The sequence below is a fragment of the Salvelinus sp. IW2-2015 genome, linkage group LG19 (genome assembly GCF_002910315.2).
Source record: "Salvelinus sp. IW2-2015 linkage group LG19, ASM291031v2, whole genome shotgun sequence".
Taxonomy (NCBI): Eukaryota; Metazoa; Chordata; class Actinopteri; order Salmoniformes; family Salmonidae; genus Salvelinus; species Salvelinus sp. IW2-2015.
Window position 1 is genome coordinate 9,609,587 of NC_036859.1, and position 27,567 is coordinate 9,637,153.

A 27,567-nucleotide genomic window follows, 5' to 3' on the forward strand; every position below is an offset into this window, starting at 1 on the left:
AGATGACAAAACACCAACAGAAAATGGAAGGAGTTATATCAAGGGATGGAGAAAAGAAGAAAAAGATCAAATGACAGAAGTGAGAATGTGTTGTGTGTATGAATAAAATACACATCTACAGTAAACACAGGAGGAAAAACAAGAGGACCTAAATCAAATAAAAACACATTTCATGTTTACAAAAACATCACAAGGTTTTTCTGAGAAAAGATTTGCTTTCCTAGTTTTTGTTAGAAGGTAGATCTGTAACATTGTAAGAGATGCAGACTATTCCTACACCGAGTAAGACGGATTTGACTCATCAGCCTCTTCACTAGAAAACGGCACCCCCTTTATGAAACACGTTGTGTGTGGGAACTGCAGCAAACTGTTCGCGAAATGAATCCAAATGAATAAAACATTGCTGCTATATCATTATCAACCTTCCTGATTATTACTATTCTTCATCAATCCCTCCTTCCCCTCTCTATATGTTCTGTTCCTGGTATTGGTGGTGCAGCTTCAATACGTCTTCCTGGTTCAGATTGACCTGTCCTCCGCTATAGGCGTCTCGGTATGTGGCCTGGTAGATGGCTCTGCGGCCCAGCTCGCACGCCTCCTCTACAGACATAGCCTGTCTCAGCMCGCTGTCCACCACTCCATACGCGTACATAAAGCCAGAGCCCACCGCAAATAGGTCTCCACACACACGGTTCCCCTCCGAGTCCACGTAGTACAGCCCTAAAGAGGAAGGAGACAGGAGTCAGTCTGTACCATCTGACATTCAGTGAGGGGCAGGGAGTATAGCAAGGTAAGAAAGCAGCAAGGTTCGTTGCACAGGCTTCATGAATTCTGACTCAGGTGTTGAACTTTGTCAGGGAAATTGAGGTGTACACACACACACACACTTCTCTCACACACACATAATAGATCCACACACACAGTGCGTTGCGGTGCCCTCCAGAGCRAATGTGAACAGCTGCATCCTCTCCGAGTAAACCAAGCCCAACAAAACCTGCTGATGAAGCGCACCCCGACACGCTGCCGGTCTGTCCTCCGTCCCTCCCCGGGGAACTGCTCCAGGCCTTATTGATCCCTCCCAACACATCCAAATGAATTATCGACCCGTACCTGGTCCAAGCAGGTGACCTGACCTCGGAACTCAGAGGAAAGACAGCGAAAGAGATGGCCAAAGAACAACATCCACACAATAACAACTATATTCATGTTTACACTCGCTCACTCACATAAGCTACACTTGATAATGCAAGTGTAACCCTCTCACCAGGCTCGAATTTGACTCTCACGATATTAATGTAACGCTCCTCCTCTTCGTCTGATGATGAGGAATAGGAATCATCGGACTAACACGCAGCGTGGTAAGTGTTCATAGTAAATTTAATCACATAAACTGAACACTGAATGACAAAAAACAACAAAGAGAGTGAACGACACGAAACAGTCCTGTAAGGTGAAAAAACACAAAACAGGAAACAACTACCCACAAACACAGGTGGGCACATGCTACCTAAGTATGGTTCTCAATCAGAGACAACGATAGACAGCTGCTCTGATTGAGAACCACACACGGCCAAACACAAAGAAATAGACAACATAGAACACCAGACATAGAATGCTCACCCAACTCACGCCCTGACCAACCACAATAGAGACATAAAAGGATCTCTAAGGTCAGGGCGTGGATCATCACTGGAGGCTTCTTGCCATGGATCATCACTGGAGGCTTCGTGCCATGGATCATCACTGGAGGCTTCGTGCCATGGATCATCACTGGAGGCTTCATGCCATGGATCATCACTGGAGGCTTCGTGCCATGGATCATAATGGAGGCTTCGTGCCTGGATCATAACTGAGCTTCGTGCTATGGATCATCACTGGAGGCTTCGTGCCATGGATCATCACTGGAGGCTTCGTGCCATGGATCATCACTGGAGGCTTCGTGCCATGGATCATCACTGGAGGCTTCGTGCCATGGATCATCACTGGAGGCTTCACGCCATGGATCATCACTGGAGGCTTCGTGCCATGGATCATCACTGGAGGCTTCGTGCCATGGATCATCACTGGAGGCTTCGTGCCATGGATCATCACTGGAGGCTTCGTGCCACGGATCATCACTGGAGGCTTGTGCCATGGATCATCACTGGAGGCTTCGTGCCATGGATTATCACTGGAGGCTTCGTGCCATGGATTATCACTGGAGGCTTCGTGCCATGGATCATCACTGGAGTGGAGAGACACATAGGAGGCCTGGTAAGTATTCATAGTAAATTGAATCAAATAAACTGAACACTGAATGACAAAAAACAACAAAGAGAGTGAACGACACGAAACAGTCCTGTAAGGTGAAAAAACACAAAACAGGAAACAACTACCCACAAACACAGGTGGGAACAGGCTACCTAAGTATGGTTCTCAATCAGAGACAACGATTGACAGCTGCCTCTTATTGGGAACCACACACGGCCAAACACAAAGAAATAGACAACATAGAACACCAGACATAGAATGCCCACCCCAACTCACGCCCTGACCAAACCAAAAGCGATACATAAAAAGGATCTCTAAGGTCAGGGCGTGACAATTAACTTACGTAGAATATCTCAACAACATGGGATGTTAGGTGAGAAGGACATCTCAAATAAGAATCCCTATTGTAAACTATCTAGGGTGATGACAAATAGGGTATTAACTTCAGATGGAATGATTATAGATTTTTGTTATTGTATAAGTATATACTTTCCCATGCATTAAATTAAATTGAAACAGGAAATGACTCCACCAAGGCAACATACATAAGGTTCAAGATGTGTAGTATTACTTTTTCAATGCACCACATCAAAATAAATAGTAAATAATAAACCCCAATGAGTCATGCACAACCCATGTCCAAATTATTTCAAGCTTGCTTAACTTCGTTGGCGCGCGTTGGAGCTAWAAAAAAAAATGRCGACACACATAAAGTCCAGAAGCACCCCACCGTTGTGGTTACTCACTACTCGTTGATATTCCCTCAGCGAAGTATGGCAGTTCTGTGCAGATTTCCTCACAAGATCCACAGCAAGCACAGCTATTAATGCAGACAGTACTCTTTAGCAGTAACCGATATCCCATGGGAACATGAACTCGTTAATCTTTCCCAAGCAATTCTCTCTCGGTTTCACACGATTCTAGGCTAACCTCAAGGCTGTCAAATAAGTCTTTCTTAACAAAATTATAACAACTCTCTTATAAAATAAAATCGTTATTTCCCTTCAAAACTCGGTAGCTATGGGTTTGGTTCAATTTTTACTGTTTTCTTTTATTATTTTTCTTCACCAACGGTCATAATGTAATGTCCATCCTTTTCTCATCTTCTCTCTCCCTCTCTTTTTTCCCCAGGCCTCCTGTTAACCAGGTCAACTCTCCCATTGGCCGCAGCTTAACAAGCGACCATATTGGGCAAAACTTCAACTCAAAAGTAAACCAACCTATTCACTTATACATCACCAATTAATTATAACAAATAAACTAAATACTTGGTTCCAACAAGGGTATTAACACAAGCATGCACACACACACAGTCATAATGAAGGCTGGTGTATCTGCAAGGATGACTTGTGAGACAGTTTGTTCCCCAACGTGACTCGCAGAGGGCTTGATCACAGTGACGCAGTGGCAGTGACTGGCACCACCAGCCTGCGTGGTGTTGCTCCACCAGAGAGCCCACCTACAGATGATGAATCAGGAAGGGGAAAAAGGCCTGTTTATCTCAACACCATCACAACGTGAACCTGTGAGAATTGTGGATCGCACACACAGGCTAGTGTTGCACGGTATACCGAAACTAGAACAACGATTTGGTACTAGGATTTCTGTTCTTTTCAGGACTTCTGTCAAATGTGTCAAATTGTCAAATTGGGTTTGATGCAAGAARCCACTTTACAAAATAAAATGCATCATTATTCTCATACCATTATTAGAGAAACAGACAAATTACACTACCCTTTGCCTATTGTCTACTTAGCTTACTCAAGACTGTCTCAAAATACAACACTGCCCCTTTAAGACATAAAAAAGCTCTTTACCTGACTTGCTTTTCAAAGATGGATAGAAATGCACACATTTTGTGCTCTTGTAGGAATCAATCACTCCCCAATTGTTGACTAGAAATAACTGGGCTAATAACTCACTAACTAGCAAAGAATATGAACAAATGTGCACATGCAGCTCTCACTTTGATATCAAAACAAACACATCTACTCACAACCACTCATGCTATAAACACAGTCCAGTTCAAAGTGAATGGCACAGATCCATATATGGCACATTGGCTTAATGCAGCTCTGATTGGTTATGGTGCACCGGTCTGAGTACGGGCCTGAGTCATGCCTGTCAAAGCAATAGAATCCTACTCCAATACGCTCTACCTACAAGAAAATCTCTCACAGTTAGTTTTGCATACTAAATCTTGCATAGTTTGTTTTGTTTCGGTATGTTACATTGAAAGTGGCTAATACTGTTTTTATTCAAGCACAATTCCCACAGTAGCGTGAAACATTGATAGTGTTAACTAAAGGAGAAAACTTGTGTGAAGAAAGTTGAGTGAAGTTCAATCTGCTGCTACTCTGCATGGGCTGCACCTGCGCAGCTTAGAGAGAACATTGGTGGAAGCGGGAGGGCGGGTGGATGGGTTATCTTTGTCTGCATTTATATGATTGTTTTTGTACCCGTTAACCCCCCTCTGAAAAAGAAAAATGACAAAACTTAAAATGTTTTTTTGGCCAAACCAGCTTTATTTTGGTGTGCTCTGTTTACATTCTACTGCCTTGATTCCATCTGAAACACACTGAAATTATTGAGTTTCCCTCCCAGATTTAAAAAATGTGTTGTGGTATCGTGTTTACAATTTAAAATGACTGAAAATGTATACATTCAGTGTATTGTTAGTTTTAGGGGATATCATCTAGGCCTATATGATCATGGCTATTTTCTAAGAGAACATTAAACCAATTTTTTTTTTTTACATTTAACCTGTCTTCTGTTGAGGTTAAAGTATTTTACTGCAAGATATGAATTGCCACAATTACAGTATGTTTGTTCTTCAAATTAAGTATTTTATTAAAACAGCAAAATTAAGTAAATAGGCCAAATTATCCCCAATGAAATGTGTAAGGTTACATTTAAAATCAAACAAATTGTGTGTTGGGCACTTTATCAAATGGAAAAATGGGACTAAAATAAAACAGAACAGATGCTCAATTAGGTTTTGGGCCCATATGTGTTMAGAGATCAATGCGTGTCAGTTAAATTAGTAAAATCATTTCAACATGTGCCTGCAACTCTTTGTGAATTGCAGTGTCATTTAAAAAAAATTGAAAATGTGTTTAGCTAACCCACAGATTTCTTCATWAAGAACCTTGTAAGAGTCTGCTAACTTCCACAGGCTTCAAGGTTCCTTTTAAGAGGCATTTTGTCAGCTATCTGCACCACAGGTATGATTGAGGAATGATGCAAGTGTTAATCATGGGCTTTGCTACACAGAAAGCAGCAGTTTACTACTCCATTGTCAACACTTTGATTAAATTAGTAGACCTATATCAATATCTTAGAAAATACCATATAGTATTTTTAGCTTTTAAAACAATTGTTTTCTTTTATCATATTTTCGACCAGAGTGGGGATATCGCTCCACTAGCCTAACTATTGTTCCTGCAGTGAGGATGATTCACTATCTTCATTGAACGTTTTCATAATGTATCTGCAGATAATCGGCAAAAAGCTTACTAGTATGCAAATTAAGGAGCCAACTAAACAGCTCTTACAGATGCGATTCGGTAGGCTACTGACGAGTCACTCACTTTAACGTCATTGTCTGTCAAGTCATGATTGATTTCATACCGAAAATACTAACTAGCTCTTTAGTTGACTTGTCGCGATGCAATACCATGGACAAATAACTACGTTGTATGATGTATGAATGGCAACGATATGAAATTGACTTTATTCAATCAATTCGATACTATTTAAAAACTAGTCAAGCTTCCTGTTCGTCAATCAAATCACAGTAAGCCTATACGCCAGCACTTCGTGGCTGAATATGAATCACGCTAAATTGAATAAATGGTGCCAGAAAACAATAGGCTTAGCGGATTTCGAATCATCGTTACCACATTATACAGGACGTGCAAATTGACTCACAGACGATGAAGGAGCTTCATGCTCTCTTCCTACGTGAAAATAAATTAGCCTGCAACCACACTGTACACAACACACACACACACACACACAAACAAGGTACGGGAAGGCGGAACAGACAGCAGACTGACAGGTGCCTGTCCTATCAATAGATAACTAGAAGATGCATATGCCTATCGTTCATTCTAGAGGGAGAGATTTTCCGAATTTAAAAGTAGCATAGTTAATTCATATCATTCATTGTAGCGAGAGAGTGCGTAGCTAAAAAAAATTCTGACTTGCGAATTGTTAAAAAGTGGCAAGGTTAATTTAAGTGGAAAAAGTACCCGGCGGAAAATTTGTGTGTAACTGGCGCTAGTGGAAAACACTGGGAAATTGGTTATTTATCATCTGTAGATCCGTGAAATCAACCAAAACAAGTTCAACTCAATGCATAAACATACTCCTATATAATATGCATTAATTCACCTGTATTGTGAATAGGCCTAGACTACATCTTGATTTACCCAGTTAATCAATAGAGATTTACCATTCAAATACATTGCCATTATGTAGTTAGATTTTATGATTGACTCATTAATGCATAGATGTACATGAAATTTCAACATTTCTGAGAGCCATTTTTTAACTAGAAAAGTACATTTCTTGAAGAAAATATGGTGTGCTTGCTAGATTGTTTTAAAGTATTTATGGTTTTGAAATAAGTTATAGTAGTGGTAGTGTCTGGTAATAGTTGGAAAAAGTAGGTAGATTTAAAAATGTATTGATTAATTGGCTGATTGATTGGATAGCCTTAACATGTAAAATTTGGTTTGGTGTCTCTAGCTTGAACGGTTCAAAAGTTGTTGGTGGGTTATTTTTATAAGGGCACAAGGCGAGGCCCAGATGCAGACATGGGAGGCAGATGGTTTGAGTCTTTGATATTTATTCATAATCCAAAAGGGGTAGGCAAGAGAATGGTTCAGAGTCCAGGAGGTACTGTGTGGCAGGCAGGCTCAAGGTCAGGGCAGGCAAAATGGTCAGGCAGGTGGRTACAGAGTCCAGAAAACAGGCAAGGGTCAAAACCAGGAGGACTAGCAAAAGAGAATAGACAAGGCAGGATCAYGGGAAAAACACRCTGATTGACTTGGAACATACAAGACAAACTGGCACAAACAGACAGAAAACATAGCTTTAAATACCCAGGGGATGATGGGGAAGATGGGTGACACCTGGAGGGAGTAGAGACAAGCACAAGGACAGGTGAAACAGATCAGGGTGTGACAATTCTATGCTSATAATGCAAATGTATATAGTTATATTTGATAAACGTTTAATAATGAGAAGTCAGGATAGCCTGAACATTTGAACATTGGTTTGGTGTCTCTACCTTCAACGGTTCAGGTTGGTGTTTTTTTTATGCTAATTTATGTAGGCAAGGGGTGGCTAATTTGAAGAATCTAAAATATATTTGGATTTGTTTAACCCTTTTTTGGTTACTACATGATTCCATATGTGACATTTCATAGTTTTGATGTCTTCACTATTATTCTATAATGTAGAAAATAGTAACAATTAAGAAAATAACCTTGAATGAGTAGGTGTGTCCAAACTTTTGACTGGTACTGTAMGTATTCAGACCCTTTGCTATGAGACTCGAAATTGAGCTCAGGTGCATCCTGTTTCCATTGGTCATATTTGAGATGTTTCTACAAATTGGAGTCCACCTGTGGTAAATTCAATTGATTGGACATGATTTGGAAAGGCACACACCTGTCTATATAAGGTCCCACAGTTGACCTTGCATGTCAGAGCAAAAGCCAAGCCATGATGTCGAAGGAACTTTCCGGAGAGTGCCGAGACAGGATTGTGTCGAGGCACAGATCTGGAGAAGGGTACCACAAAAAAAATTCTGCAGTATTGGTGGTCCCCAAGAACACAGTGGTCTCCATCATTCTTAAAATGGAAGAAGTTTGGAACAACCAAGTGTCATGCSCTGATCTGTTTCACCTGTCCTTGTGATTGTCTCCACCCCTTCCAGGTGTCGCTTATTTTCCCAGGTGTATTTATCCCTGTGTTTCCTGTCTCTCTGTGCCARTTCGTCTTGTATGTTCAAGTCAACCAGCATGTTTTTCCCGTGTTCCTGCTTTTGCTATTCTCTTTTTGCTAGTCCTCCCGGTTTTGACCCCTGCCTGTTTCTGGACTCTGTACCCGCCTGCATGCCTTGACCTCGAGCCTGCCAGCCACTCTGTACCTCCTGGACTYTGAACTGGTTTTGACCTTTTGGATTACAATAAATATCAAAGACTCAAACCATCTGCCTCTGAGCAATCGGGGGAGAAGGGCCTTGGTCACTCTGACAAAGCTCTAGAGTTCCTCTGTGGAGATGGGAGAACAGTAAGCAGAATTCCACCAATCAGACCTTAATGGTAAAGTAGCCAGACGGAAGCCACTCTTCAGTAAAATCAGACCTTAATGGTAAAGTAGCCAGACGGAAGCCACTCTTCAGTAAAAGGCAAAACAGCTCGCTTGGAGTTTGCCAAAAGGCACCTAAAGGACTCTCAGACCATGAGAAATAAGATTATCTTGTCTGATGAAACCAAGGTTGAACTCTTTGGCCTGAATGCCAAGTGTCACGTCTGGAGGAAACCTGGCACCATCCCTATGGTGAAGCATGGTGGTGGCAGCATCATGCCGTGGGGATGTTTTTCAGTGGCAGGGACTGGGAGTCTAGTCAATTGAAATAAATAATACCCTAATCTATGGATTACACTTGACTGGGCAGGGGCGCAGTCAAGGCTGGGCCTTGGGAGCCAGRCCCAGCCAATCAGAATGAGTTTCCTCACAAAAGAGCTTTATTACAGACAACACTACGCAAATCTGCTTTTAGTTTCATGCACCGTGTTCCTGAACAAAATTCTAAATACATTTCATCTTGATGTTCTGGTGCCGTTCGGGCAATTTATTTTKGGAGGAATGTAACTGTGTGGGTGATTTGTGATGTTTTATGTTTAGGTAAGACCCAGATGCAGACTGTGTCGAGGTAACACAAGTTTATTACAACAACAGCGGCAGGCAAATGACAGGTCAAGGCAGGCAGGGTCAATAATCCAGAGAAGGTGTAAAAGGTCCAGAAYGGCAGGCAGTCTCAGGGTCAGGGCAGACAGGGGTCAATAATCCAGTAAGGTGGGGTAAGGTACAAAACAGCAGGCAGTTTCAGGGTCAGGGCAGGCAGAACGGTCAAAACCAGGAAAGACTAGAAAACAGGAGCAAGAAACAGGCAGGAGTAGGGAAACAAACGCTGGTAGGTTTTAYGAACAAAACGAACTGGCAACAGACAAACAAACACAGGTATAAATACACAGGGGATAATGGGGAAGATGGGTGACACCTGGAGGGGGGTGGAGACAATCACAAAGACAGTTGAAACAGATCAGGGTGTGACAATTTGTGCTTACCATGACTGTATTGTTGCATTTTAATGTGTGAGAGTGTGTGTGAGATATATATCTCACATGTCTTGTGTTTATATATTGCATTATACAGGGCACATTTGGAAAATAGAYCTACGTGTCAATATATCTTCCCTGTTAAATATACTACCGGTCAAAAGTTTTAGAACAGCTACTCATTCAAGGGTTTCTTTATTTTTACTATTTTCTACATTGTAGAATAATAGTGAAGACATCCAAACTATGAAATAACACATATGGAATCATGTAGTAACCAAGAAAAGTGTTAAACTTCTTTTATATTTGAGATTCTTCAAATAGCCACCCTTTGCCTTGATGACAGCTTTGCCCACTCTTGGCATTCTCTCAACCAGCTTCACCTGGAATGTTTTTCCAACAGTCTTGAAGGAGTTCCCACATATGCTGAGCACTTGTTGGCTGCTTTTCCTCTGACTCATCCAAAACCATCTCAATTTGGTTGAGGTCGGGGGATTGTGGGGGCCAGGTCATCTGATGCAGCACTCCATTACTCTCCTTCTTGGTAAAATAGCCCTTACACAGCCTGGTAGTGGGTCATTGTCCAGTTGAAAAACAAATGATAGTCCCACTAAACCCAAACAAGATGGGATGGCGTATCGCTGCAGAATGCTGTGGTAGCCATGCTGGTTAAGTGTGTCTTGAATTCTAAATAAATCACWGAYAGCGTCACCAGCAAASCACCCCAACACCATAACACCTCCTCCATGCTTTACGGTGGGAAATACACATGCAGAGATCATCCGTTCACCCACACCGTGTCTCACAAAGATACGGCGGTTGGAACCAAAAATWTCACATTTTGACTCATCAGACCAAAGGACAAATTTCCYCTGGTCTAATGTTCATTGCTCGTGTTTCTTGGCCTAAGCAAGTCTCTTCTTATTATTGGTGTCCTTGAGTAGTGGTTTCTTTGCAGCAATTCACCCACGAAGGCCTAATTCACACAGTCTCCTCTGAACAGTTGATGTTGAGATGTGTCTGTTACTTGAACTTTGTGAAGCATTTATATGGGCTGCAATTTCTGATGCTGGTAACTCTAATGAACTTATCCTCTGCAGCAGAGGTAACTCTGGGTCTTCCTTTCTTGTGGCGGTTTCATCATAGCGCTTTATGTTTTTTGCGACTGCACTTGAAGAAACTTTAAAAGTTCTTGACATTTTCCGTATTGAAATGTCTTAAATGTCTTAAAGTAATGATGGACTGTCGTTTCTCTTTGCTTCTTTGAGCTGTTCTTGCCATAAAATGGATTTGGTCTTTTACCAAAAAGGGCTATATTCTGAATACCCCCTACCTTGTCACAACACAACTGATTGACACAACTGATTGGCCCAAACGCATTAAAAAGGAAAGAAATTCCACAAATCAACTTTTAACAAGGCACACCTGTTAATTGAAATGCATTCCAGGTGACTACCTCGGTTGAGAGAATGCAAAGAGTGTGCAAAGCTGTCATCAATGCAAAGGGTGGCTATTTGAAGAAATCTCAAATATAAAATATATTTTGATTTGTTTAACACTTTTTTGGTTACTACATGATTCCATGTGTTATTTCATAGTTTTGATGTCTTCACTATTATTCTACAATGTAGAAAATAGTAAAAATAAAGAAAAACCCTTGAATGAGTAGGTGTTCTAAAACTAGTGTATATATCTGTATTTTTTAAACAAATGTAAAATCGTTAAAGTTAAAAAGCATACATAGAAATCTAAGTAGGGGCAGTCTGATCATCTCAACGTTGGTTTGGAGTTGATAGCTTAAAGTTTGAATTCTTCAAAAATATTTTCTCAAGCTTTCCGAACTGGGGCAGTCTGGACATTTGGAAGTTGGTTTCGTGTTAATAGTTTAAATCATTGAAGCTCTATAATAAGACTATAAGAGAAATCTAGAGTTGTGCTTTGCCATCAGCAAGCACATTAATGATAATGAACTCAAAAGATGCCCAATGACTGAACAGATCAGTAGCGGAATTTCTGTCTGGATCATGTGCTGTTCTGTGACTTTGGCTAATATGCWTTTTTTTGCCGTAGTATCAAGTATCATGATGGTATTGAGTATTGTGATAATTAACAAATAAACCATTGTCAGGTTTAGTATTGCCAGGGACCTCACGATGTGATATCACGATAATTATGTGCCGATAAGATATGCAATTTTATTGCGATTTGATGTTCAAAACGTCTTGCTCGCTATACACCGAGGGTACAAAACATTAGGAACCCTTGCTCTTTCCATGACAGACTGACCAGGTGAATGTTATGATCCCTTATTGTTGTCATTACACAATCAACTTCAATCAGTGTAGATGAAGGAGAAGAGACAAGTTAAAGTAGGATTTTTAAGCCTTGAGACAATTGAGACATGGATTTTTTATGTGTGCCATTCAGAGGGTGAATGGGCAAGACAAAATATGTGCCTTTGAAAGGGGGTATGGTGGTAGGTGCCAGGCACACCGGTTTGAGTGTGTCAAGAATTGTAATGCTGTTAGGTTTTTCACGCTCATCATTTTACTGTGTGTATCAAGAATGGCCCGCCACCCAAAGGACATCCAGCCAACTTGACAACTGTGGAAAGCATTGGAGTCAACATGGGCCAGCATCACTGTGGAATGCTTCTGACACCTTGTAGAATCCATGTCCTGACAAATTGAGGCTGTTCTGAAGACAAAAGGGGATGCAACTCAATATTAGGTGTTCCTAATGTTCTGAAAACTCAGCGTACGTCTGCTGCAAAGAGACAAGATAACATGAGAAAATGAATTTTGATCAGTCAAGGAAATAGAAGTGCTAAAAAAAATGCTGTCTCCCTACTTAAAAAGATGAGAACAAGCTATAGGATGAAAAATACTGGAGTTTTGGCGCAGGTACAGCCAACTAGCGCCAGCTAACGCTTCCTACCGTATGTACATATTTTTTCTTTATTGATACTTTGAGTAAAATATTGATATATCGTCCACAAATAATGTAGCATCATATAACTATCGATTTCTCCCCCCCCCCCCCCCCCCCCCAYCACTACTAAACTTGGTATCGGTCCATAAGTACAAATTCTGGTGCACTAACACAAACATCTCAAAGAACAACCTTATGTCTATGCATTAGCATCCTGGGGATGCATTTATTGTAGCTGGGGATTTTAACAAAGCTAATCTGAAAACAAGGCTCCCGAAATTTTATCAGCATATCGAATGCGCGACCTGGGCTGGCAGCATTCTGGATCATTGCTACTCTAACTTCCGCGACGCATACAAAGCCCTCCCTCGCCCTCCTTTCGGCAAATCTGACCATGACTCCATTTTGTTGCTCCCAGCCTATAGACAGAAACTAAAACAGGAAACGCCCGTGCTCAGGTCTGTTCAACGCTGGTCCGACCAATCGGATTCCACGCTTCAAGATTGCTTCGATCACGTGGACTGGGATATGTTCCGGATAGCCTCAGACAACAACATTGATGTATACGCTGATTCGGTGAGCAAGTTTATTAGCAAGTGCATCAGTGATGTTGTACCCACTGTGACTATTAAAACCTTCCCCAACCAGAAACTGTGGATTGAAGGCAGCATTCGCGCAAAACTGAAAGCGCGAACCACTGCTTTTATTCATGGCAAGGCGACCGGGAAAACACGACCGAATACAAAACAGTGTAGCTATTCCCTCCCTAAGGCAATCAAACAAGCTAAGCGTCAGTATAGAGACAAAGTAGAGTCGCAATTCAACGGCTCAGACACGAGACATGTGGCAGGGTCTTCAGTCAATCACGGATTACAAAAAGAAAACTAGCCCCGTCACGGACACCGACGTCTTGCTCCCAGACAAATTAAAACAACTTCATTGCTCGCTTTGAGGACTATACAGTGCCACTAACACGGCCCGCTACTAAAACCTGTGGGCTCTCCTTCACCGCAGCCAACGTGAGTAAAACATTTACACGTGTTAACCCTCGCAAAGCTGCCGGCCCAGACGACATCCCTAGCCGCGTGCTCAGAGCATGCGCCGRCCAGCGGGCTGGTGTGTTTACGGACATATTCAATCAATCCCTATCCCAGTCTACTGTTCCCACATGCATAAAGAGGGCAACCATTGTTCCTGTTCCCAAGAAAACTAAGGTAACTGAGCTAAACGACTATCACCCCGTAGCACTCACTTCCGTCATCATGAAGTGCTTTGAGAGACTAGTCAAGGATCATATCACTTCCACCCTAACTGACACCATAGACCCACTTCAATTTGCTTACCGCCTCAATAGGTCCACAGACGACRCAATCGCAATCACACTGCACTCTGCCCTATCCCATCTGGACAAGAGGAATACCTATGCTGTTCATCGATTACAGCTCAGCATTTAACATCATAGTAACCTCCAAACTCGAGACCCTGGGTCTCGACCCCGCCCTGTGCAACTGGGTTCTGGACTCTCTGACAGGGTCCTGGGCTCTCGGACAAACTGAAATGGTCCACCCACACAGACAGCGTGGTGAAGAAGGCGCGACAGCGCCTCTTCAATCTCAGGAGGCTGAAGAAATTTGGCTTGTCACCAAAAACACTCACAAACTTTTACAGATGCACATTCGAGAGCATCCTGTCGGGCTGTATCACCTCCTGGTACGGCAACTGCTCTGCCCACAACCGTAAGGCTCGCCAGAGGGTAGTGAGGTCTGCACAACGCATCACAAGCAAACTACCTTCCCTCCAGGACACCTACACCACCCGATGTCACAGGAAGGCCAAAAAGATCATCAAGGACAACAACCACCCGAGCCACTGCCTGTTCACCCCGCTATCATCCAGAAGGCGAGGTCAGTACAGGTGCATCAAAGCAGGGACCGAGAGACTGAAAAACAGCTTCTATCTCAAGGCCATCAGACTGTTAAACAGCCATCACTAACATTGAGTGGCTGCTGCCAACATACTGACTCAAATCTCTAGCCACTTTAATAATACAAATTTGGATGTAATAAATGTATCACTAGTCACTTTAAACAATGCCACTTTATATAATGTTTACATACCCTTCATTACTCATCTCATATGTATATACTGTACTCTATACCATCTACTGCATCTTGCCTATGTCGCACAGCCATCGCTCATCCATATATTTATATGTACATATTCTTATTCATTCTTTTACACTTGTGTGTATAAGGTAGTTGTTGTGAAATTGTTAGATTACTTGTTAGATATTACTGCACAATCGGAACTAGAAGTACAAGCATTTCACTACACTCGCATTAACATCTGCTAACCATGTGTATGTGACCAATAAAATTTGATTTGATTTACATCTCTCATACAAATCCTCCTGGCAGGTCAGAGCACAGTTCCCAGGCCAGTTAAGGCCAGTCTATTGGAGAACTGTTCTTTAAGAAACTGCTCTAGGAAGTCACATTTGCTTTCAACTGGCAAATTTCCCCTTCCTCCCTCTGATAATCACTGAGCTCCTACCTTTGCGCTGGCATAATTTGCCATTTTTGGAGCCACGACTCTGAAGACTGAGGAGGACTTGTTAAAAATGTAATAGGAGAGACTTTTCTAAAAGCAACCACTTATACTAAGAGGCACACAGGAAGGAGGAGGACAGCTCTTCGGGCCAGGCAGGGATAAAAGCATCAACACTTTCACATCACACCTGGAATCTATATAGAGAAAGCAGGATCGGATGAAAAAGAGAGGGAGGGAGAGTGCCTCCCTGAGAAGCGGCATAGAAGATAAGGAGGGGAGATGAGGGTGACACTTGTCGTGGCAGAACAAAAGGATTTAAGTTCATGAGCCCACATAAACCTGCAGGAAGGCAGCGGGCTGTGCGCAACGGAACGTTCCGGCGTAACGCCTCGCCTTCCACTCCACCAGCCAGGTGGCGGGCGGTTAAGCTCTTTTTCACGTCAACGCTGAGGAGCGTCAGAGTGACAGCCTTCAGAAGAGCATGGGCTGGCATCACAGATGAGCAGTTTCTGTCTGTCTGAATATGTCTGTATGTCCTTCTCACTAGAACACATCACTGGCTCCGCTCCGAGGGGAGAAATAAAGTGAAAAAAATAACATGCTTCAAAAACAGACGCACAGCCTCACACACGAGGGAGCAGCAGCTTGCCTTTACTGTAGTGCCAGCTATCTGAGCAAATCCACTGACTCACTCCTGAATCCTATGCGGTTTGGTTTTAAAGTGCAGTATTTGGCCGTCAATACACTATCTCGTCTTACTTAAGTTTACAGTGCATTTGGAAAGTATTCAGACGCCTTCACTTTTTCCMARAAAATGTATGTTACAGCCTTATTCTAAAATGGATGAAATTGTTTTTTTCCTCCCCTCAATCTACACACAATACCCCATAATGACAAAGCAAAAACAGGTTTTTGGATTATTTTTTAAAATAAACTGGAGTTGTGTTTTGGGTCATTGTCCTGTTGAAAAACAAATGACAGACCCACTAAGCGTAAACCAGATGGGATGGCGTATCGCTGCAGAATGTTATCGTAACCATTCTGGTTAAGTGTGCCTTGAATTCTAAATAAATCACAGACAGTGTCACCAGCAAAGCACCATCACACCTCCTCCTCCGTGCTTCACGGTGGGAACCACATATTGCAGGGATCATTCGTTCACCTACTCTATGCCTCACTAAGACTCATCAGACCAAAGGACAGGTTTCCACCAGTCTAATGTCCATTGCTCTTGTTTCCTGGCCCAAGGAAATCTCCTCTTCTTATTGATGTCCTTTAGTAGTGGTTTCTTTGCAGCAACTCGACCATGAAGCCCTGATTCATGCAGTCTCCTCTGAACAGTTGATGTTGAGATTAGGGATGCACGATATATTGGTAAGCATATCGGAATCGGACGATATTAACTAAAAATGCCAACATCGCTATTGGCCCAATGTCTAGTTTAACGCCGATGTGCAAAACCGTTCTCAAAGCTGACGTGCATACCTATATAACGTAGGTAGATGACGTAATGACGGCACGAAAAATACAGCATTCCTAACCTAGCCCACAATGTCTGCAATGTGGATCTATTTTGAGGTTTCAAATTGAAGATAACAAAAAGGCCATATGCAACGTTGGTGCTACTATTATTTCCCGAGGAGGGGAGAAAGTGAAATCTTTCAATACCACTAATCTAATTACTAATTTGAAAGTGCATCACCCCCAAACGTTCAGCGACTACTTAGAACAAAAGCAGAAAAAACTAAGCGCACACTTCCAACAACCTAACAAGTTCAAGTCGAGCAGTCATTTGAAAGAGTAAGAGAATTTCAGCGAGACAACTCAAAGGCGAAATCCATTAACGCCAAAATAATGGAATTCATTGCCCTTGACAATCAACCATTCTCTGTTGTGGATGATGTTGGCTTTCGCCGACTGGTTGAGCACCTCGAGCCCCGGTACACATTACTAAGTAGGGGATATTTTTCAGATGTTGCCCTACCGGAGTTACAGAGTATTGTTGAAACGCACATCCATGAGCTACTTGCTATGGGCTACTTGCTATACACTGCTATTAGCTTCACAACTGACATTTGGATCAGCGATGTCAGCCCCCAGTGGGTTGACGAGGATTTCGTAGAGGAAAGTCGTATTGCATGCTCAAGAATGTGCTGGTTTTCATACCGCTGCTGCCATTTCAATGGCATTTGAGAACATGTTTGAAACTTGGAAACATGAACACACTCCTAAGCTCCATTTGAACAACTACCTCGAGAAATAAGCTCATCAACTGCGTCTGCAGCAGACGTGATGATACCCTCTGTCATGGCATTGAAATGCCTGCTCAACAAACTGATGACAGACCGTGGGTTAAAACTTGCAAGAGTACTCTAATAGAGGCTGTGAACAAGCGAGTCGGTGGCATTCTCTCTGAGCCTCTTTACTGTGTCGCCACCATGCTCGATGCTAGGTACAAGGACCGCTACTTCGATACAGACAAGAAACAGGGTTTATGTGAAATGTTACAGACACAGCTGGACAAGATGGAAACGGACGGTTTTGATTATATTTTACAGATAATGGGGACATACGTAAATGCCAACAAAATAACTTTTTGGTCAGTGTGTGTGTGTGTGTGTTTCAATTATTTAACTGTACTAGAATGCTTAAAAGGCCGCCAAAATGTTCAATAGCGTGTTTTTTGGCAAGGAAAATATTGGATATCAGTTGAGGCCAAAAATGGCATATCAGTGCATCCCTAGTTGAGATGTGTTTTTTACTTGAACTCTGTGAAGCATGTATTTGCGCTGCCATCTGAGGTGCAGTTAACTCTAATTAACTTATCCTCTGCAGCAGAGGTAACTCTGGGTCTTCCTTTCCTGTGGAGGTCCTCATGAGAGCCAGTTTCATTATAGCGCTCGATGGTTTTTACAACTGCACTTGAAGAAAAGTTCAAAGTTCTTGAAATTTTCCGGAATGACTGACCATCTTTTAAAGTAATGATGGACAGTTGTTTCTCTTTGCTTATTTGAGCTGTTCTTGTCCTAAATGGACTTGGTATTTTACCAAATAGGGCTATCTTCTATCTTCGATTGGTCGAAATGTTAGGTGTATTTTTCCATATATAGACATCCTATGTGTTTAAATCAAATCATCTATATGCACTGAGCTTGTCTGATGCTTTAAGTGCACTGTTTGATGAAATAATGAAGACACACAAATGACTAGAGCGAGTCCGACCACAATTGATTTGATTGTGCCAGGCCGGGCCCAGACTTGCTGCACTGTGTAAAAAAATATTTTWAAAAATGGCTGCAAGTGACAAGCACCCACTGTCTCTCTMSTCCCTGCTGCAGCAACCACCACAGAACATCAACAGTGTTAATCCCGCTGTCCGTGTTGCTGAAGCTGCAACATAATTACAGCTATTTCTGACTGAAAAGTTTGGTTACCGAAATCCCCTCATATGTTTACGAAAAGCATTCCTTATTCACTCAACCCTTTACGTGACATGTATGCATCGCACGCACGACCTATAGCCTATTATAATCACATCAATAAATTGGTTATAACAAACTCAGAACACCGTAACACAATGACAGCAAAATGGATGCAGAGGACATGACAAATAAACTAAAAAAGGCGAATGTTTACTGGTTGCTCAGGAGGTAAAGGGGAAGTCAGATGTGTGGAATAAATTTGACTATTCCTGGAAAGTACTGGAGATCAAGAAAAATAAGGTAATGTAAGGAGCAAGTGCTGCGTGCATATTGTGTGTGACAAACAGGTGCTGTTAGATTACAATATAATCTTTCTGACCGTTTGGAACAATGTAAACACAAAATAAATTAGAAGCGTACTAGAGTCTGTTGTAAAGTTCTTTTGGAAAATACTTTATTACAGCATAGACTAAAAACAGTCACATTTATTCCTGAATGCAATTTTCCTAAATAAAATGGATTATTATTTATGCAAATTATTCAAGTGTGCATTTTTATTTTATATTAAACTAAAATGCTTGATTGCATTTCAAATCATGAATGACTCATATGCTGTGTGATGACATTAACAAATTACTGATTGATACAGAAGCATATATAACTACTGAAATATAGACCTAAGTAAATTACGGTATTAAGACTAAACATAATGTGCTCTTAGGCCTACAGTTCGATGGTGGTTATACAAGACTACTATACTAAGCCTACTAATTATAATGACATTACTTATTGTTATAATGATGATCATAATAATAACAATAAAAAGGAGATTGAAAAAAGGCGTAAAATTATAAATTTGGAACAGTGTAAACACTAAATAGGCTGTAACGTAACAAAATGTGGAAAAGGTCAAGGGGTCTGAATACTGTCCGAAGGCACTGTTTTGGGATGATTTATTAAGCCAGGCACATTTAACAGTTAGGCTGTTGATTATAGACCTAATTAAGTTGGTTTCCTCTCTCCACACTTTTCTTAGACAATTAAGGTAAGGACTGTTTTCTTGTCTCCTAACTCCACTGCTGCCTCCGCTACATTGTTCTCAACACAAACATGCGGACATCTAGGAAAAGGCGCCAATTCAACAGCGCACCGATGTGTTTCAGAACCGCGGACAGTGACCGCTATCCAACGGAGGAGAAAGGTCATTTGTTATAAACTAAATGTATTAGTGTTGCACCATTGTTCTTACAGTGTAACCATATACAATTTCAGTAGCCTGTCTTAGTGATGGACTGTGCCATTCCACATGGCCTCCACAATGGATTTGTTCCCTCAGCATGAAGCGAATCAGACAGGTGTCTTGTACACCATGAACATTCAAATTTTTGGGCTACTGCTCGACTAAAGAAATCTTGGTCGACCAACAGCTTATCGACGAAACAATTGACTAAATGGGGTCATCCCTAAACAGCCTGAATACAAAATGGATTAAATAAAATTAAAATCTCACACAATACCCCAGCGGTTCCCAAACTAGGAGTTGCGACCCCATGTGGGGGTCGCTTGATGTGAAAACGACGAATTTGACGAATTTCCAAAATTCTGTTAGAAAATACAATTACAAAATTAATATATATATACACACACACAGACACACACACACCCACAAGAGCACCAAAAGTATGTGGCTATGTCAGCCACATCCATTCACTGATAGGGGTAAAAAAATAAAAAAAAATATAATAATTACGAGCCACAGCCATGCAATCTCCATATCAAATCAAATCAAATCAAATGTTATTGTCACATACACATGGTTAGCAGATGTTAATGCGAGTGTAGCGAAATGCTTGTGCTTCTAGTTCCGACAATGCAGTATAACCAACAAGTAATCTAACCTAACAACTCACAACTACTACCTTATACACACAAGTGTAAAGGGAATAAAGAATATGTACATAAAGATATATGAATGAGTGATGGTACAGAACGGCATAGGCAAGATGCAGTAGATGGTATGAAGTACAGTCTATACATATGAGATGAGTAATGTAGGGTATGTAAACATAAAGTGGCATAGTTTAAAGTGGCTAGTGATACATGTATACATAAAGATGGCAAGATGCAGTGGATGATATACAGTACAGTATATACATATACAATAGAGATGAGTAATGTAGGGTATGTAAACATTATATTAAGTGGCATTGTTTAGTGGCTAGTGATACATTTTACATAATTTCCATCAATTCCCATTATTAAAGTGGCTGGAGTTGAGTCAGTATGTTGGCAGCGGCTACGGAGCAGTTACCGTACAGGCGGTGATACAGCCCGACAGGATGCTCTCGATTGTGCATCTGTAGAAGTTTGTGAGTGCTTTTGGTGACAAGCCAAATTTCTTCAGCCTCCTGAGGTTGAAGAGGCGCTGCTGCGCCTTCTTCACAACGCTGTCTGTGTGGGTGGACCAATTCAGTTTGTCCGTGATGTGTACACCGAGGAACTTAAAACTTTCCACCTTCTCCACTACTGTCCCGTCGATGTGGATAGGGGGGTGCTCCCTCTGCGTTTTCTGAAGTCCACAATCATCTCCTTTGTTTTGTTGACGTTGAGTGTGAGGTTATTTTCCTGACACCACACTCTGAGGGCGCTCACTCCTCCCTGTAGGCCGTCTCGTCGTTGTTGGTAATCAAGCCTACCACTGTAGTGTCGTCCGCAAACTTGATGATTGAGTTGACAAACATTGGCTGTAGAATGACCTTAATAAAGAGCTCAATGACTTTCAACGTGGCACCGTCGTAGTATGTCAACTGTAAGGGATGTTATTGTGAAGTGGAAACGTCTAGGTGCAACAACGGCTCAGTCATGAAGTGGTAGGTTACACAAGCTCACAGAACGGGACCGCCAAGTGCTGAAGTACATAGCGTGTTAAAATTGTCTGCAACACTCAGTACCGAGTTCCAAAACGGCCTCAGGAAAGAAAAGTCAGCACAAGAACTGTCTGGAGCTTCATGAAATGGGTTTCCATGGCCGAGCAGATCACCATGCGCAATACCAAGCGTCGGCTGGTGTGGTGTAAAGTTCGCTGCCATTGGACTCTGGAGCAGTGGAAATGCATTCTCTGGAGTGATGAATCACGCTTCACCATCTGGCAGTAAGACGGAGGAATCTGGGTTTGGCGGATGCCAGGAGAACGCTACCTGCCCCAATCCATAGTGCGAACTGTAAAGTTTGGTGGTGGAGGATTAATGGTCTGGGGCTGTTTTTCATTGTTCGTGCTAGGCCCCTTAGTTCCACTGAAGGGAAATCTTAACGCTACAGCATACTATAATATTCTGGACGATTCTGTGCTTCCAACTTAGTGACAGTTTGGGGTAGGCCCTTTCCTGTTTCAGCATGACAATGCCCCACATGCCCAGAGCCCTGGCCTCAACCCCATTGAACACCTTTGGGATGAATTGGAATGCCGACTGCGATCCAGGCCTAATCGCCTAACCTCACTAATGCCCATGGCTGAATGGAAGCAAGTCCCTGCAGAAATGTTCCAACATCTAGTGTAAAGCCTTCCAAGAAGAGTGGAGGCTGAAATAGCAGCAAATGTGGGACCAACTCGATATTAATGCCCATGTTTTTGGAATGAGATGTTCGATGAGCAGGTCATGTAGTATACTTTTTTGTCTCTCAAAATCATTGTAATGTGGTTACACCTTAATTAAAAATCTAAAATGAAAATTATTCAACCAGAGAGCGCCCTTAGGTCATAGGAAAAGTCCGCACTTGACGGTTGCACTTGAATCATTCCCACGGTGAATGGCTAAGCCCGCTAAGATGAAACCAAACACTATTGCAGAGACTTTGATATTATCAGCCGCAATTGATAGTGACAACAGTGTGTGGGGAGGCAGAGGCACAGAAACTCACCACAATACCTTTTATCAGATAACACTGTGAAACTAAGAATTGATGCTATAGCTAGCAATCAAGAGGAAACTGACTGAACGACTCAAACGTCCCACCGTATGCTCTCTAAATGGACGTTAGCTGTGAGGGCCGAGATGCGTTGACTTTTGCTACATGTTCGGGGATGCTATTCACGAGAACATAGTGTTCCATCTCACGATTCCTGAGCATGAAACGGCACATGGGATGTTCAGTGTGCTGCGAGGCTAAATTGACGAAAAACAGATTCCATGGGATCGAATGTGTGCTTTTGCACAGATGGGGCTCCATCTATCACGGGACGGCAGAGAGGCCTCTGCACTCTAGTTATGAATGTGTCTCCCTCTGCCATATGGACGCATTGTATGATACACCCACTGAGCTATAATGGATACACCGAGAGCAACTGGCGGCAAAAGAGCTGAGCGCAGAACTCGGGAGATATGCAGGAAGTAACTTTGATTGTAAACTACATCACTCACATCTGTTCGCAAAACTATGTGGAGATATGGGATCAGAGCATGACAATGTTCTATTTCAGGCTTGGTGGTTATCGATGGGGAGTATTGGAAATATTTTTTGAATTGAGAGAGTAACTGTTGTCATTCGCAATGGATGTAAAAATCAGACTGTTGACTTTTAGGGGAAATATTCTGAGGAGTGACCGAATCAGCGAAATCCGTTTGAATGGGATCCTGGCTCAGTTGAGATGCYGGTAAGTGAAATCCACAGCTTATCAAGCTGTCATGTGACCGAATGCTGCAGACAACTCATTCACGGGTGACTATGGAGGGATTTTGGTTCCTGACTCAAAGGGAATACTGTGCAGTCTCCTTCAGAGCATTAAAACTCATGGTCCTGATTCAGTGCTCTCCTCTGCATTAAAAACAAATACCGATCCAGGTTGGATGTGACAGGAGAGATGAGTGGCGCACTGTCGACTATACCCCCTGACTTTGAAAAGCGCCCGACGCGACATGCGTCAAGCACACCCATCTCATTAGTGGTGGTGAGATAAGAAATGATGTCAGACTCATTTGCAATTGACTGCCATAGCCCCACATTAAAAGTATATGATGGTGAGTTGAGAATACAAATCAGAAATACTGTTAGAATGTTTTGAAATTAACAAATCTTGGCTGTTAATTACTTATTTTTTTTTCACATGGTTGGGGTAGTGAGAATGTTCAAATATCAAAATCTGGTCATGGGCCCAAAAAGTTTGGAAACCCCTCTAATACCTGATATTAGAAAAGTGTATTGAAAATGAAATACTGAAATCTCATTTAGATATGTATTCAATACTTTGTAGAAGCACCTATGGCAGCGATGACAACTTTCAGTCATCTTGGGTATGTCTATCAGCTTTTCACATCTGGATTTTAGGATTTTCTCCCCTTATTCTTTGCAGATTTTCTCAAGCTTTGTTAAGTTAGATGAGGAGGCGAGGTGAACAGAAATCTTCAAGTCTTTCCACAGATTTTCAATGGGATTCAAGTCTGGGCTTTGGCTGAAAGTCAAGGACTTTCACATTGTTGTTCTGAAGCCATTCCAGCATTGTTTTGAAAGTATGCTTGGGGTCATTGTTCTGTTGGAACGTAAATCTTCACCCCAGTCTAAGGTCATTTGCACTCTCAAGCAGCTTCTCATCAAGGATTTGCCTGTATTTGGCTCCATTCATTGTTCCCTCGATCCTTACCAGTCTCCCAGTCCCTGCCGCTGAAAAGCATCCCCATAGCATGATGCTGCCAACACCATGCTTCACGGTTGGCATAGTGTTAGACGGGTGATGAGCTGTACCCATTTTTTTCCGGACATGGCACTTTGCATTCAGACCAGATAGTTACATTTTTGTGTCATGAGATCACAGAATATTTTAGCCTTATGCTCTCAGTCTTTCACGTGCCTTTTTGCAAACTCCAATCGTGTTGTCATGTGCCCTTTTCTCTGGAGTGTCTTCCGTCTAGCCACTCTCCCATAAAGCCCAGATTGGTGGTGCTATAGAGACTGCTGTCCTTCTGGCAGGTTCTTCCATCTCAGCCAAGGAACTCTGTAGTTCTGTCAGAGTGGTCATTGGGTCCTTCTTGCACGGTTGCTCATTTTGGTTGGACGTCCAGCTCTAGGCATTCTGGGTAGTTCCATATTTTTTCAATTTCCCAATAATGGAGAACTCTGTGCTCTTGGAAACTATCTATCTATCTATCTATCTATAGTTTTATACCCTTCCCCAGATATATGCCTCAGCACAATTCTATCTCAGAGATATACGGACAGTTCCTTGGACTTCATGGTATAGTTTCTGCTCTGACATGCACTGTCAACTTCAATCAAGTTGTAGTGACATCTCAATGGATGGACTTGAACTCAATTTGGAGTGTCATACCAAGGGGTGTGAATACTAAAAACATGTTTTCATTTTGAATTCAGGCTGTAACAACAAAATGTGGAATAAGTCAAGGGGTACGAATACTTTCTGAAGGCACTGTAACGTCAGTTCACTACTCTAGAACTTTATTTGGGATAGCTAATATTCAAGATATTCTCATTTCAAAGCTGAATGTCAACATAAATGTTATTAATTCACTGGTACTTGTTAGCTAAATGACTTGTATTTCCCTTGCTGAGCTGAACTGCCTGACTACATGACTTGCGAGTAGTGTCTTTTCTCTAGAAGMCCATAGGCTACTTCWATGAAAATGTTGATCAGTAGGCTAACTTCCCTGACGACTCACCCTGAATTTAATTATGTTGGTCTAGCTACATACACTCAGTCTGAAGCTGCCATCCTAGAAGTAATTTGTGCAACTTCAAAATAAGAAGTTGATAACGTCATCATGTAGGGTGGCTCTGACCCAACCCAGCGGTTTCTGGSACCAATCAGAACGGACTGAATGTGTTCGCAAGCTAGAAATCCAGACCTATCGTGGAAAAGAAATGTCAGTTGGCCAGAGAGATTTGTATAGCCAGACACAGGCCTAACATGATCACAAATGAAAGGGGAAAAGGTCATGTCATCTGTAGTCCCATAGACCACTGAAATCAACCAAAATTAGCTCAATAACTCAAGACATGCACACAGTCCTATAGAATATGAATTCAACTGTATTGTGAGTAGGCCTATACCATCTTGATTTACCCAGTTTACCATTCAAATAGGTTATTACCATGATGTAGTTAAAAACAATGTCCAATCTATTGTATGGTTGTATAATGTATTTGTTAATGCATACATGTTTGTCTCTGGGAAAATGTATCATCAAAACGTTGAAATGTAATAAAATAATATGTATAATAACAATAACAAGCCACCGGCCTCCTTGACACCCACAAATAAGTGTCAGCGTCGGCCCTGAAAAGAAACATATTGGTCATTCTCTAGTTACGAGTGCGTGCACTCACACTGCCTAGCAACCAGGCACTAAGCATTTCACCAAATGAGTATCATGGCATTACATATTTGTCAAGCTCTTAACTGTACTTTATTCGATTTATTTCACGTGCCGCTTAAGACCCCCAATCACCAGAATAACTGTGCTTGACATCATTGTAGCCGCTAATGAGCCTTTTCTTAATCGAGATTTATTTAATTTACATGACATTTACCTCACCATTCAATCACTGGCATTGTAGCTGCCGCCGTTCCCATTGAACTTATACTGGGATCATTATTCTCCTGATTGACTGCAGGATTTAACACGTGTCACTTAGGTCCCAGGCTGTCTGGAGGCCTGTTATTGTCCACACATACTCCCCGCTCTATGAACAAAGCTCATCGATCAAGTAGAACAACATTATGCATGCGACCCAATTGTAAGGGCCGAGACCCTGCGTCCATCACCGCGCCGGCACTCCCAGGCCCACAGTCCCAGCCCTATTGATTTCCCATTACGGTGTCACTGTGCAGCCCTCTTTAAGCACATCTCCAGTGATGTACTGCCTCTTACTGCACAGTATCCAATAGCACAAGTCAAAGCCACAACAGGTAAACAAGAGTGGGGCAGCAATGCCATCTAGTGGCAGACGACCAAACTGTACTTAATCTGGTGCTTAGCAGAGACAGGGGAGGTTCGCTCAGTCACTGCTAACTACTCATATTAGGACATATGATACAAAAAAATATATCCTACGCTCTGAGCAGCTACTAAATCATGCTCATATTGCTACCCTTGGTCTGAGTATGTTAAAAAACAGTGTTTACATAGTTTAGCTGATGGTGGTTTAAACATATACATGTACATGCATGAATGGGGTTCAAGTCTATTGGGGTTACTAATGTGTGCTCAGGTGTATGAAACTATTAACCTGGCCCTCTCTTGTCCCAGCCGGCCCATGCCTTTGTACTGGTATACCATGTTAGCCAGAAGCTTGGAGGCGGCTCCCACAGAGATGCGCTCCTTGTTGCGGGGCTCGTAGACACGACAGCAAGCGCTCCCAGAAGCTGAAGTCAGCTGCACCTCCAACCATGGTGCCCAGCAGGTAGGGGTTGAACTCTATCACCTTTTTCACTGTCTGGGAGGCGATGTAGGCGCCAGCTGTGGCCCGAGAGTCCACTGCCATGATGACGCCATGTTGGAACTGTGGAATGATGACAAATGGGATTTTAGGTTAGTTAGGGAGTGCCAGCTGCACTTGACTTGAGATTGGTGGCCTTACTAGCGTGAGAGTTTTATCCACTTTTTGAAGGATACAAATTCTCATTAACAAAGTGCAGCCCTGGACAGGACCATGTAGCTAGTAGCTACAGAATTGTAACATGATATGTGAATGCTCCATACCCATTACAGTTTAGATAGTGTAAAGCCTGTGCAGCAATTTTTGCTCCATGAGGTAATCCAACAATGCGTACGCTGCCATATTGTCTGTTTCTTCTCTCATTGCTCAAAACAGGTGGGTGTCCACTCCAAAGTGACGCACATCATGAGCCCGACTCAGACATCAAGCTTCGCTTTGAATGACACTCACCGGTCTCGAGCAATGAGAAAATATCTGAAATGGACAATATGGCGGCATACACATTGTTGGATAATCTCATGGAGCAAACAAAGTTTTTATTTAATAACGGAATATTTATAAAAATTCTTACATTCTACCTGCAACTAACGATGGGAGATTAGAATACACTG

At 42.1% G+C, this 27,567-nt stretch overlaps 1 pseudogene; it reads right to left on the reverse strand.

Annotated features, from left to right (window-relative positions):
- Window positions 1-154: 154 nt before the first annotated feature.
- LOC111979575 (proteasome subunit beta type-5-like) lies at window positions 155-27,001 on the reverse strand (annotated as a pseudogene).
- Window positions 27,002-27,567: the final 566 nt, after the last annotated feature.